Genomic DNA, 15,154 nt, shown 5'->3' with positions numbered 1-15,154 from the left:
CAAATTAAATACAAAGTTGCTTTGTTTTCAAAAGCTCATTCTTTAAGGAAAAGGGGGGAAGGGAGCACTTCCTGGTTAAATGACAGATGAGCCCTGTGTGTCGCAGTTTGTGATTGAGCGCCAGAGACATGAGTCCTCCTAAGTGAGCCCCCGTCACGGCAGAGGGGAGAGGGGGTCAGGAGAGGGAAGGCATGACCCAGAATCATGTGGTCTTCTCTAAGCTCCAACAGATGGGAGCAGCAGATTCTGCCCTTAAAACCAGATTTCTCCCATGGAAGGTACAATGTTCATAGCCATTTTGTTCCTTGAACCTGGATGCGAGTTGCTATCGACCTGGATAATTCCTGTCCAACCTCTTTGGAGAAACTGAGGGAATAAGGGGAGAAGGAGGAGGGTGTGCTAGAGAGAAAGAGAACCCCAGAAACAGACTGCTTTCATTTCATGGACCCTAATTATTGTCACACAGCAGAGACGCTTGTAGATATAAAGAGTGAAAGAGAAAATTAAACACTGTATTTTATGTGTTTTATGGGCTTGGTGAAATAAATCAAACTTAAAAATTCTGTGTTGAGCTAGTGTTTAGGTTTCCTAACACAAGACTTGGCAAAACATTATTTTAATAATCCAGCGATTTAAGCCTTGAGCCTCTCTTTTTAAGCTATGTAAACGCCCACGTACACTCACACAGCAACCTGATAAAGCAAAGAAGTTGGGTATGTGGCTGGCTGAGCCCAGGCCACGGCTCAGCGTAGCAGCCTCAGTTATGTTAGAAGGACGTGATCCCTACCATGGCACGCTGTGGTCAGTGGGGAAAAAATAGTAGGACTCGATTTCCTGATATTTCCTCCTTTGTTTAATAATACTTCAGTATTTTGGAGGCTGTGGGTTTATTTTGGGAAAAGAGAAGGAAAAAATAACCCTGGTTTAAAAACCTGGTATTCATGTAAATTTTTTTTTTTTTAAATATTGAAGTCACATTCAGTTCATATGAGCAGGATCTCATTTAAGGTAAAATTATTCACATTTTAAAATCATTTATATACACACACATGAATCCACAATTTTGAAATTATTTACAAACAGCTTTGATCACTCTTTAAGTGATCAAAAGTAAATCAGTTCTTAGGCCTTTCTGTGCCTTTCCTCTTAATGAATCCCCTCAAGAGTGTGGGCTACAAAGGGGCTGTGATTAGATACTGCCAGAGACAAGGAATCTTTTCACTTGACGCAGATGGGTTTGAATAAGAGGACCAGATCATTTCTTTCCAAGCAGGCACGCTTTCAAGAGTGAAAGGAGGTTCTGTGACTATTATAACAGGACCATGGGTATAAATGCCTGTGAGACAGCCACAGATTTGCTGTGTGCTCAATAAACAAAAAATATCGACAGACGGACAGGCCTTTACATACAGATCCTTCATATTTAGGGTTGATTTCTAAGAATCAGACTGGGACCCGAGTAACTGTGGCCCAGTGAAGGCCCCTGATCACTGCTCCAGCACTGGAAGCTTTCCTAAGAGCCGTGTTAATTGGCCAGCTTATCTCCGGGGCCTGAGCTGTGTATCCTCCCATTCCAAAATAACTCTTGGGATGCTTGCAGAAGTTAATGTGCTTCTCTAAGCGCCTTTCACCAGAGAGTGACTTCTGTTGTGTTCTAAGCAAAATGAGTCTTCAAAATAGATAGCTGGTGGGAATCTACCATCCAGCAAGGGAACTCAGCTCTGCACTCTCTGATGACCTAGACGGGTGGGATGGGGGTAGGTGGGAGGAAGGTCCAAGAGGGAGGGGATATAGGTATACACTGCTGCACTCCATTGTATAGCAGAGGCTAACACAGCATTAAAAAGCAACCATACCCCAATTAAAAAAATAAAAATCAGTCTCCTATCGTACTGTGTTTGTGTTGTTCCATTTCCTCATGGTTTTATATTGACACCCATATAAATGAATTAATTAGTATCACAGGTACTTTTTTTTATAAATAAAATAAAAAACTTCAATTCTATATTATGTCACCTCATGCTGTGTAAGCACAATGGATTTCTAAAATGAATATACATGTGTGTGTGTGTGTGCGTGTGCAAGCTCCAAAGAACGTTGAAAGCATTGCAGAGGCTTAGGAGTCCTCATTAAGTTAGAATGTGAACTATAAAAAATGGGTGCATGACCTAGAGAGATCAGGTGCTATGCAGCACTTCAGGAGAACACACGCTCAAACCGACTTCCTATAAAAGTGGTGTTTGTAAATTGCAGCTGGCTTTGGTTAACACTTTGATAATTTACAAAGTGGGAGCATTTGGCTTCGTGGTTTAGTTGAAGATGAAAGAGAAAATAGAATCTCTCTTCATGAAGAATCAAGAGGTTCTAAAGACCAAAAGCTTTATATACAGTAGGATAATACATAACATGTATGTGTATGGATTCATGCACACATATATATTCTAATAAATATGTGGTTTAATACAATAAATATTTATTGAGTTCCTCCCACTGTTTTTACTTCTTGGGAAACAACCACTAACAGGGCAGGTAAGATGAACTGTGATGGGAAAGTTAATTGAGATGGAGACAGCTCCAAATATTTCCATCAATACTCCTGGTTTAACAACTGCAGATTCTTCTAGGTGAGATGAACACATAACAGTTTTTCATGTGCCAATGCTATGTTCTAACTGGAAAATGGAATTTAAGTTCTGTGAATTATTATCTCCCAATGGCTTAGAAAAATTGAAAACCTTCTGAAAATGCTTCCTTACTGTGTATTCAACATTCGTCGATTCAACAAATATTTACAGAGTGCTACCATGTCCTAGGCACTGTTGAGACACAAAAATGAACAAAATGGTTTTTCTTCTTTCATACAACTTCTCTCCCTAAGGAAGTGATGGATAGCTACTTCAGAAAGTTATGACTAATGAATGGAAAGTCAAATGGTGACACATGTGATGGAGGAAAATAAAGCGAGGAAGGAGTTACATTTTCAAGAGAGGGGTCAGAGGGCTCACTGGAAAGGTAACATTTGACAGAAACCTGAAAGAAGGCCTGGAGTGAATTGTGGAGACACTGTGGTAAACTGGAGATATTGAGGCAGAAGGAAAAGTTCGTGCCAAATTCTTGAGTTTGGAACATATTTAATGTATTCAAGGAAACCACAAATGCCAGAGGTCCTGATGATGGGAAGTGGGGTGAGAGAACAGGGCTGAGAGTTGGACCGCCTTTAATTGCTGGGTATGGTCATGCGGGAAAGATACACTGGCAATAAAAAGTCACTCATCTGAAGGAGAGTGGATAATTTAGAAGAGACTGCTCGACTCTTTTTTAGTTTGTTTATCCTATTAAATTCTTTCTGGGCTTTTCCTTTCTCATCCTTGCGATAAAAATATGTCAGCTTCAGGCTATGGCTGTAAAATGAGATTTCTGAAATAACTTTGCTTTCCTGAGGGTTTTTTTGGGCAAATACAACATCCACTCCCTAAACTGTCATTCAAAAAATAATTTATGAAAAATAAAGCAAGAACATTTATCCCAATTCTGGAAATCACATGTTAAGTTACTAGACAAATAAAAGATGTTCTGGCCTGTCTTCTGTATGTGTAACTGTGTGTATGTAATATGTACAATTGCATTTTAAAAAATCTGTTCCTAGTATATGAAGAACTTAACCCCATCTCAAATTGCATAAAATCTTTAAACACTCATTACTCATTGGCAGGTGGGTTATGGACTGGTGGGGAAGATACTGAATACTTTCTCACAGTGTTAGTAAAAGTACCAAAGAGGAAAAAATTAAATCCTCCAGAAGCAAGGAATAATTCTGTCTTATATATGTTAATAAATATCTTCATCTGTCTATCTATACGTATATAATTAGGTTCATAAATTTTTAATTCCATATAAAAAGACATTTTTCTGTCCTCATGCTTTTTATGTCCTTATGATGCTTAGGCATCATAGCATAATGGTTAAAAGCTTTGGGGTTAGACATATCTGAGTTTGGATTCCAACTTTGCAAAGTTCAGCTCGGAAACCTAACCTCATTCTAAATGCTTGCCTTACGGAGAAGCTATAAGTATCATACAACATAATGTATATGGAACATTCAGAGCAGTATCTAGCATCAGTTGAGCATAGGGATTCTCACGTCTTAACTCCTCCCTCTTCTTTCAGTTCTCATGTTAGTCAAGCACCATTTTTCACCCTTCAAGAGAAAGGCTGAGTTTTATCCTGTCATCATATATATTTTTATTTTATTGAAGTATAGTTGACTTACAATGTTGTGTTAATTTCTGCTGTACAGCAAAATGACTCAGTTACACATGTATATATTCTTTTTCATATTCTTTTCTATTATGGTTTAATCACCGGATAGTGAATCACAGGATAGTGAATGCAATTCCTTTCACATTCTTACTGCTAGTCATTTAACACTCAAATCAAGCATCATCTTAGGAAAAGACAATGAGTCAGCAGAAGTCATCAAGCAGTAAGTGGACCAAAATGACTGACATTTGAGCATAAGACAGATGTTTGTTTTTTTCCTGTTTAGCCTCTTTCTTTGGTAATATCATATGGTTCCCCTCCCAGGAGCCAGCTCTTCCCCGTAGACAATTAGCGTGACCTTGTGGAGTTGACAGCAGCTCTCTGGTCTAGGAGTGAGTGTGTGAACTCACTGGGCACGGTGAGTGTAGTCCTCGTCCTTGCTGCAAGGATGTGTTCATGGTCCAAGTCACCCCACAACACCTGGAGCCGGGGTCTCATTAGCACTCTTGAGAAGGGGGTTCTAACAGTGAGCCTAGAGCTTCCAGAGCTTCCCTAGGTTGATGACTTGTTTGAAAATTATAACCAACTCATAACAAATGAGAGCTGGGAAATGAATAAGAGAATAAGAGATTTCTGGAGCATCTGAATTTAACATTTCCCAAAGCAGAACCTAACCTTCCAGTTTTTCATGATTTAGTCAATGAATCCCCTTTTTCGTTTTAGTCAATTTGAGTTTACATTTACTTTGCTCGTAAACAAACAAAAACTGTCAAATAATGTAGACTATAATGCTCCTACTTTACCCCATACTATTTCCAAAGATTTTATCAGCCTCTCTTATAGTTTATTTACATTCTTTCCAGAGGACTAAATTTATACTTATGAGGAAATACCTTATATGCATTGATCCATGTAAGAAAAATAGAGTCCCTGTTTACTATCTCTCAAGAAATACTCTTGTAATTTCGTGAAAATAGTGCCTTGCAAATTGTGCATGTATAACTATTACAAACAAAAAGCAAGCAACAACAATTTCACCAGAAATTATAAATTAACCCCTGCCAGTCATGTCATTTCAAGTGCCAAAAGGCAATATTTTTGCTACTACAAATGTAAATGAAAATCTAGGGATAGAAATTACAACATTAATGGGAATAATTTACTACAATATTTTAAATATGGTGGTAAAATGTAAGTTACATTTAAAATGTGACAGATGACTTAAAAGTCCTATTTCAAGTAATATTTGCTTGCAAATTATTTTAAATATTATTCTAGAGCATTCTTATATATTCCTAGAAGATTATGGGCCAGCTTATTAACTTTTAACAGAAGCAACAGCATTTAACCATTATTTAAAAAACGACCTTTGTCTAGATTAGAGTTTTTATAAATTCTGTGAAAGTCAAGATTTTCATTTTCAATAAGCCATCATAAAGACACATGGGACATCAAGATTATAGATGTAACTACCAGCAAAATGTTGGGGTTCAGAAATAATTATACCTATCTTAAAAATAGACCATGTTTTCTACCTTTGGGGATTGCTTTTTTGGGGCAAGTGGGGTAGGGATATAGTGTATCATTACCAATTTTTTTCACATTCACCATGTAATTGTAAAAGGTACGTAATATATTAAACCATGTCCCCTCTGTTTTGAAAATTAGATATGCTTGACCTTATAAAGTCTGCTTTGTACAAAACGGTTCTGAGTAGTCTCATTAGGAACAAAAAGAAAAATTTTCATAGCTCTTTATTGCTACTTATATTTTCAAAAGATAACAAAATAAGTCAAAATGTTAATAAAATAGAGACTAGTATTCTATCATCAAAATTTAAATATGAGAAAGCTAGTAGCATTATAAAAATAAACCAAGTTTGAGACTCAGCTTTTTATTATTTCAAGAAATATTTGAGGCATGAGGCAGGGTGCTCAGGGCTGGTGCACTGGGATGACCCTGAGAGATGGGATGGGGAGGGAGGTGGGAGGGGGGATTCAGGATGGGGAACACATGTACACCCATGGCTGATTCATGTGAATGTATGGCAAAAAAGACTACAGTATCGTAAAGTAATTAGCCTCAATTAAAATAATAAATAAATAAATAAAATTAGGAGAAAAAAGTTTGGACTAAACATTGAATGTCAGAATTCATTAAGAAACATACTGCTTTCTTTTTACTACATGCATTTCAATCAGGAAAGTGTGATCAACAATAAATAGCTTCATATCTTTCTTTAATAAAAACTAACTGTCAAACATGGAATTTTCTTTTCATGAATAATTGATATAAACCACTCTGTGATTTACAAATTATAATCTATTGATGCAGCAAAATTACTACTACCTCAAATTTTAAGCTTTAAAAGAAAAATTTAGAAAACATAATAAAATATAGCATTTTGTTTTTATTGGACTTTTTTGTGTGTTTTAAACACTATCTTGAAACTTTTAAGAAAAGAAATCTGCCTGAGTGGTTTATATCCAAGCCAAAATGTTAAATGAAACAGTTCAAGCAATGCTTGTTTCTTTGGCTGCACTCAGCAGAAATGTAAATTGAAAATATTATCTATTTGTCTAACATGTTAACAGAATTTTGTCTACAGAAATTTTCCTTATGTAACCTAATCTTTTAATTACAGGACTCTCTCTGTCAATGTATTAAGAGCAGAGAGCTGAAGATCCTCACCAATACAACTACCCCCTTCCATATTCACATTCTTCATGTGATGTTTAATTTCTTTTGCAATGTTATCACATCATTTATTTATTTATTTCAAATTTAATTTTTATTTTATTTTGAGGTATGGTTAATTTACAAGGTTGTCCTAGTTTCAGATATACAACAAAGTGATTCAGTTATACGTATACATAAATTCACTCTTTTTCAAATTCTTGTTCCAGATAGATGTGTTGTGATGCACACAGTCATAGACTTTAGCATAGTCAATGAAGCAGAGGTAGATGCTTTTCTGGACTTTCCTTGATTTTTCCCTCATCCAGCGGATATTGGCAGTTTGAGATCTGGTTCCTCTGCCTTTTCTACATCCAGCTTCTGCCTCTGGAAGCTCTTGGTTCACGTATGTCGAAGACTCGCCTGAAGGATTTTGAGCGTGACCTTGCTAGCACGTGTGCTCAGTGTGTGACTCACAAAGAGTCAGACTGTGGCCTGACGGGCTCCTCTGTCCATGGGACTTTCCAGGCAAGAATACTGGAAATGAGTACAATTTATGGTAGTCTGAACATGCTTTGGCCTTGCCCTTCTTTGGGATTGGAATGAAAACTGACCTTTTCCAGTCCTGCAGCCACTGCTGAGTTTTTCAAATTTCCTGACATATTGAATGCAACACTTTAATAGCATTACCTTATAGGAATTTAAATAGCTCAGCTGGAATTCCATCACCTCTACTAGCTTTGTTCATAGTAATGCTTCCTAATACCCACTCGACTTCACACTCCAGGATATCTAGCTCTAGGTGAGTGCCCACACCTTCGTGGCTATCCTGGTTATTAGAACTTTTTTGTATAGTTCTGTATATTCATGACACCTCTTCTTAATCTCTTCTGCTTCTGTTAGGTCCTTACCATTTCTGTTCTTTTTTTTTTTTTTTTTTCTTTTCTTTTTCTTCTCACTCTCAGCCTTTCTTAGTCCCCAAGTTCTGCACACACTTTATCCCTTTTGTAATTTTATGCTTTCCCGGGCTAGGAGACTGCTCAGCGAGAACACCAAAAAACAGAATTGTGATTGACTTCACACTGGTGGCCCTGCCCCATCTTCCCGGGATGCTCTTCCATTCTCTCGCCCGTCTGGAACAGCTTTCTCTCAGGTAAGAGCAGACGCGGAAGCTACCCTGAGCTCGGCGGAGCACCCTTCCAAGCCCTGACCTGAGCGGGCAGTTTTGTTTTGAAAAGGAGTGGGTTCGGTGTCGTTCGTGATTTGGGAAGGTAACTAGTTCCAGGTACAAACTCCCGGATAACAGCAGGTATGCTGCTGCTGCTGCTAAGTCACGTCAGTCGTGTCCGACTCTGTGTGACCCCATAGACGGCAGCCCACCATGCTCCCCCGTCCCTGGGATTCTCCAGGCAAGAATACTGGAGTAGGTTGCCATTTCCTTCTCCAATGCATGAAAGTGAAAAATGAAAGTGAAGTCGCTCAGTCGTGTCCGACTCTTAGCGACCCCATGGACTGCAGCCTATTGGGCTCCTCTGTCCTTGGGATTTTCCAGGCAAGAGTACTGGAGTGGGGTGCCATTGCCTTCTCCACATTTCTGTTCTTTATTATGACCATCTTTGCATGAAATGTTACCTTGGTATCTCCAATTTTAGTGAAGAGATCTCTAGTCTTTCCCCTTCTATTGTTTTCCTCTATTTCTTTGCTCTGTTCACTAAAGAAGGCTTTCTTATCTCTCCTTGCTGTTCTCTGGAACTCTGCAATCAGTTGGGTATACCTTTCCCTTTCTCCTTTGTTTTTTTCCTTTTCTCAACTATTTTTAAAGACTCCTCACACCACCATTTTGCCTTCTTTCATTTACTTTTCTTTGGGATGGTTTTGGTCACTACCTCCAGGACAGTGTTATGAACCTCTGCCCATACTTCTTCAGGCACTCAGTCTACCAGCTCTAATCCCTTGAATCTATTCATCACCTTCACTGTAAAAGGAATTTGATTTAGGTTATCTTAGAGGATCTAGTTGTTTTCTTTACTTCCTCAATTTAAGCCTGAATTTTGCAATAAGGAACTCAAGATCTGAGACACAATCAACTCCATGTCTTGTTTTTGCTGACTGTATAGAGCTTCTCAATCTTCAGCTGAAAAGAATGTAATCAATTTGATTTTGTTATTGACCATCTGGTGATGTCCATGTGTAGTCATCTCTGGTGTTGTTTGAAGAGGGTGTTTGCTATGACCAGTGCATTTTCTTGGCAAAACTCTGTTAACATTTGCCCTGCTTCATTGGGTACTCCAAGACCAAACTTGCCTATTACTCCAGATATCTCTTGACTTCCTACTTTTGCATTCCAGTCCCCTATAGTGAAAATGACATCTTTTTTGGGTGTTAGTTCTAGAAGGTCTTGTAGGTCTTCATAGAACGGTTTAACTTCAGCTTCTTCAGCATTAGTAGTTGGGGCATAGACTTGGATTACTGTGATATTGAATGGTTTGCCTTGGAAACGAACCAAGATTATTCTGTCATTTCTGAGATTGCACCCAAGTACTGCATTTCAGACTCTTTTGTTGACTATGAGGGTTACTCCATTTCTTCTAAGGGATTCTTGCCCATAGTATAATAGTCATTCGAATTAAACTAGCCCATTCCCACTCATTTTAGTTCATTGACTTAAAATGTCGATGTTCACTCTTGCCATCTCCTGTTTGACCATGTCCAATTTACCTTGATTTAAGGACTTAAAATTCCAGGTTCTTATGCAATATTGTTCTTTATAGCATCAGACTTTACTTTCACCACCAGACACATCCACACCTGGGCGTAATTTTCACTTTGGCCCAGCCCCTTCATTTTTTTTTAGAGCTATTTCTCTGCTTTTCCCCAGTAGCATATTGAACACCTGTGGGGCTCATCTTCCAGTGTCATATCTTTTTGCCTTTTCATACAGTTCATAGGATTCTTATGGCAAGAATACTGAAAAGATCCCTTCTCCAGTGGACCATGTTTTGTCAGAATTCTCCACCATGATCCATCTGTCTTGGGTGGTACTGCACTGCATGGCTCATAGCTTCATTGAGTTAAACAATGCTGTGATCCACATGATCATTTTGGTTAGCTTTCTGTGATTGTGCTTTTCATTCTGGAGGCTATGGGATTTTAGTTATTGCTTATTCTGTCTGCCCTCTGATGGATAAGAATAAGAGGCTTGTGCAAGAGCTTCCTGATGGGAGGGACTGGCTATGGGGAAAACTGGTTCAAAATTGGGAAAAGAGTATGTCAGAGCTGTGTATTCTCACCCTGCTTACTTAATTTATATGCACGGTACATCATGCAAAATGCCAGACTGGATGAGTCACAACCTGGAATCAACATTACTGGGTAAAATATCAATAACCTCAGATATGCAGATGACACCAGTCTAATGGCAGAAAGTGAAGAGGAACTAAAAGAGCCTCTTGATGAAGGTGAAAGAGGAGAGTTAAAAAGCTGACTTAAAACACAACATTGAAAACATGAAGATCATGACATCCATTCCCATCACATCATGGGAAATAAATGGGGGAAAAGTGGAAACAGTGGCATATTTTAAATTCTTGATCTCCAAAATCACTGTGGACACTGACTGTAGCCATGAAAAAACTCTTACTCCTCAGAAGAAAAACTTTGACAAATGTAGACAGCATATTCAAAAGCAGACATATCACTTTGTTGACAGAAAGTCCTTTTTGCAAAGTTATGATTTTTCCAGTAACCATGTATGGAAGTGAGAATTGGACCATAGAGAAGGCGAATCACCAAAGAATTGATTATTTCAAACTGTGGTGCTAGAGAAGACTCTTGAGAGCCCCTTTTACAGCAAGAAGATGAAACCAATTGATCCTAAAGGAAATCAACCCTCAGTACTCATTGGAAGGACTGATGCTGAAGCTCCAATACTTTGGCCACGTGGTGCAAAGAGCCAACTCACTGGAAAAGACCCTGATTCTGGGGAAAGATTGAGGACAGGAGGGGAAGGATAGAGGATGAGAGGGTTGGATGGCATCACTGACTCAATGGACATGAGTTTAAGCAAATACTGGGAGATAGTGAAGGACAGGGAAGCCTGGCGTGCTGCAGTCCATGGGGTTGCAAAGAGTTGGACACGACTTAACAACTGAACAACAACAGTATTTTTTTTTTTTTTTACAGAATATTGAGTAGATTTCCCTGTGCTATAGGTACGTCCTTGTTGCATATCTATTTAATGCATAGTAGTGTGTACATTTCAACCCCAAACTACTAACTTATCCCTTCTCCCCACATTTACCCTTTAGTAACCATCAGGTTGTTTTCAAAGTCTGTGAGTCTTTTCTGCTTTATAAACAAGTCCATTTGTATCATCTTTTTAGATTCTACATATAGATTATATCATCAGATATTTAACTTTCTCTGTCTGACTTACTTCAATTAGTATGATAATCTCTAGGTTCATCCATGCTGCTGAAAATGATACTATTTCATTGTTTTTTATGGCTGAGTATTATTTGATTGTATATATGTACCACATCTTTATCCATTCATCTATTGATGGACATTTAGGTTGCTTCCATGTCTTAGCTATTGTACACATTGCCACAATGAATACTGGGGTACATGTGTCCTATTGCACCTTGTTTTTCTCCAGATATATGCCCAAGACTGGGATTGCTGGATCAGATGCTAGCCCTATTTTTAGTTTTTAAAGGAACCTCCATACTGTTCTCCATGATGGATGTAGCAATTTATATTCCCATCAACAGTGTAGAAAGGTTCCCTTTTATACACATCCTCTCCAGCATTTATTATTTGTAGATTTTTTTTATTATGGTCATTCTAACCAGTGTGAGGTAATATCTCATTATGGTTTTGATTTGCATTTTGCTAATAATTAGCAATGTTAAACATATTTTCATGTGTTTACTGGCCATCTATATATCTTCTTTGGAGATATGTCAAAGATCTTCTGCCCACTTTTCAAATGAGTTGTTTCTGTTTTCAATATTAAGCTACATGAGCAGTTTGTATATTTTGGATATTAATCCTTTGTCAGTTGCTTGGTTTGCAAATATTTTCTCCCATTCTGTGTGTTGTCTTTTCATTTTATTTATAGTTTACTTTGCTGTGCAAAAGATCCTAAGTTTAATTAGGTCCCATTGGTTTATTTTTGTTTTTGTTTCCATTACTCTAGGAGATGGGTCCAAAAAGATATTGCTGCAATTTATGTCTGAGAGTGTTCTGCCTATGTTTTCTCTAGAGTGTTAGAGTATCCAGTCTTAAATTTAGATCTTTAATCCATTTTTAATTTATTTTTGTGTATGGTGTTATAGAATGTTCTAATCTCATTCTTTCCATGTAGCTGTCCAATTTTCTCAGTGCCATGTATTGAAGAGAGTGTCTTTTCTCCATTGTATATTCTTGGCTCCTTTGTCATAGATTATTGGACCATAGGTGGATGGGTTTATCTTTAGGTTTCTATACTGTTCTATTGATCTATATTTCCATTTTTGTACCAGTACGATGCTTTTCTATTTACTGTAGCTTTGTAGTTTAGTTTGAAGTCAGGGAGCCTGTTTCCTCAAGATCAACTTTTTTTTTCTCAAGATTGAGTTTGCAATTCAGGGTCTTTTGTGTCTCTATACAAATTAAAAAAAATTTTTTTTGTTTTAGTTCTGTAAAGAATGCCACTGGCAATTTGATAGAGATTGCATTGAATCTGTTGATTGCTCTGGAGAGTATTGTCATTTTGACAGTATTGATTCTTCCAATCTAAGAACATGGTATATCTTTCCATCTTTTTTGTAATATTATTTTTCTTTCATCTCCATCTTACAGTTTTCAGAGTACAGGTCTTTTACATCTTTAGGTAAGTAGTTTTAATCCTAGGTGTTTTATTGTTTTTATTGCAATGGTAAATGGGATTGTTTTCCAAAATTTTTAATTTTTTTTCTTCTGATCTTTCACAGTTATTGTATAGAAATGCAACAGATTTCTTTGCATTTATTTTGTATTCTGAAACCTTACCAAATTCATCAATGAGCTCTAGTAGTTTTCAGGTAGCATCTTCAGGGTTTTCTACGAATAGTATTATGTCATCCACAAACAGTGACATTTTTACTTATTCTTATCAAATTTACATGCCTTATTTCTTTTTCTTTTCTTATTTCTGTGGATTCCAAGACTGTGCTGAATAAAAATGATGAGAGTGGTCATCCTTGTCTTGTTCCTGATCTTAGAGGAAATGCTTTCAGTTTTTCACAGTTGACTATGGTGTTAGCTGTGAATCTGTCACATATGGCCTTATGTTGAGGTAGATTCTCTCTATGGCCACTTCCTGGAGAGTTTTTATCATAAATTAGTGTTGAATTTGGTCAAAATGTTTTTGTGCATTTGTTGAGGTGATCATATGGTTTTTAACTTCAATCTGTTAATGTGGTGTAGCACACTGACTGATTTGCAGATATTGAAAAATTCTTGCATCCCTGGGATAAATCCCATTTGATCATGGTATATGATCAATTTAGTAGTGTGTTGTTGGACTTGGTTTTCTAATATTTTCTTGAGGATTTTTATATCTATGTTCATTAGTGATATTGGCCTGTAATATCTTTTTGCTGTGTCTTTGTCTGGCTTAGGTGTCAAGGTGGTGGTGGCTTCATAAGATGAGTTTGGGAGTGTTCCTTCCTCTGCAGTTTTTTGGTGTAGGTTCAGAAGGATAGTTGGAGAAGGAAATGGCACCTCACTCCAGTACTCTTGCCTGGAGAATCCCAGGGATGGCAGAGCCTAGTGGGCTGCTGTCTGTGGGGTTGCACAGGGTTGTACATGACTGAAGCGACTTAGAAGCTGCAGCAGCAGCAGCAGCAGGATAGGTTTTAACTCTTTTCTAAATGTTCGATAGAATTCACCTGTGAAACCCTCTGGTACTGGACTTTTGTTTGTTGGAAGCTTGTTAATTACAGTTTCAATTTCAGTATGTGTGATTTGTCTGTTCATATTTTCTATTTCTTCCTGGTTCTTAGAAGATAGTCACTTTCATTTCTCTAATAATGAGTGATGTTGAGCATCTTTTCATGTGTTTGTTAGCCATCTGTATGTCTTCTTTGGAGAAATGTCTGTTTAGTTCTTTGGCCCATTTTTTGATTGGGTCATTTATTTTTCTGGAATTGAGCTGCAGGAGTTGCTTGTATATTTTTGAGATTAATCCTTTGTCTATTGCTTCGTTTGCTATTATTTTCTCCCAATCTGAGGGCTGTCTTTTCACCTTGCTTATAGTTTCCTTTGTAGTGCAAAAGCTTTTAAGTTTCATTAGGTCCCATTTGTTTAGTTTTGCTTTTATTTCCAATATTATTAGAGAAATGCAAATCAAAACCACAATGAGGTACCATTACACGCCAGTCAGGATGGCTGCTATCCAAAAGTCTACAAGCAATAAATGCTGGAGAGGGTGTGGAGAAAAGGGAACCCTCTTACACTGTTGGTGGGAATGCAAGCTAGTACAGCCGCTATGGAAAACAGTGTGGAGATTTCTTAAAAAACTGGAAATAGAACTGCCATATGACCCAGCAATCCCACTTCTGGGCATACACACTGAGGAAACCAGATCTGAAAGAGACACGTGCACCCCAGTGTTCATCGCAGCACTGTTTATAATAGCCAGGACATGGAAGCAACCTAGATGCCCATCAGCAGATGAATGGATAAGGAAGCTGTGGTACATATACACCATGGAATATTACTCAGCCATTAAAAAGAATTCATTTGAACCAGTCCTAATGAGATGGATGAAGCTGGAGCCCATTATACAGAGTGAAGTAAGCCAGAAACATAAAGAACATTACAGCATACTAACACATATATATGGAATTTAGAAAGATGGTAATGATAACCCTATATGCAAAACAGAAAAAGAGACACAGAAATACAGAACAGACTTTTGAACTTTGTGGGAGAATGTGAGGGTGGGATATTTCAAAAGAACAGCATGTATATTATCTATGGTGAAACAGATCACCAGCCCAGGTGGGATGCATGAGACAAGTGCTCCGGCCTGGTGCACTGGGAAGACCCAGAGGAATCGGGTGGAGAGGGAGGTGGGAGGGGGGATCGGGATTGGGAATACATGTAAATCCATGGCTGATTCATATCAATGTATGACAAAACCCACTGGAAAAAAAAAGTAATAAAAAAAAAAAAAAAAAGAAGATAGTCA

This window comes from Cervus elaphus, chromosome 28 (genome assembly GCF_910594005.1).
Source record: "Cervus elaphus chromosome 28, mCerEla1.1, whole genome shotgun sequence".
Lineage (NCBI taxonomy): Eukaryota > Metazoa > Chordata > Mammalia > Artiodactyla > Cervidae > Cervus > Cervus elaphus.
The sequence above is the reverse complement of the archived record's forward strand: the minus strand, read 5'-3'. Positions refer to the sequence as shown.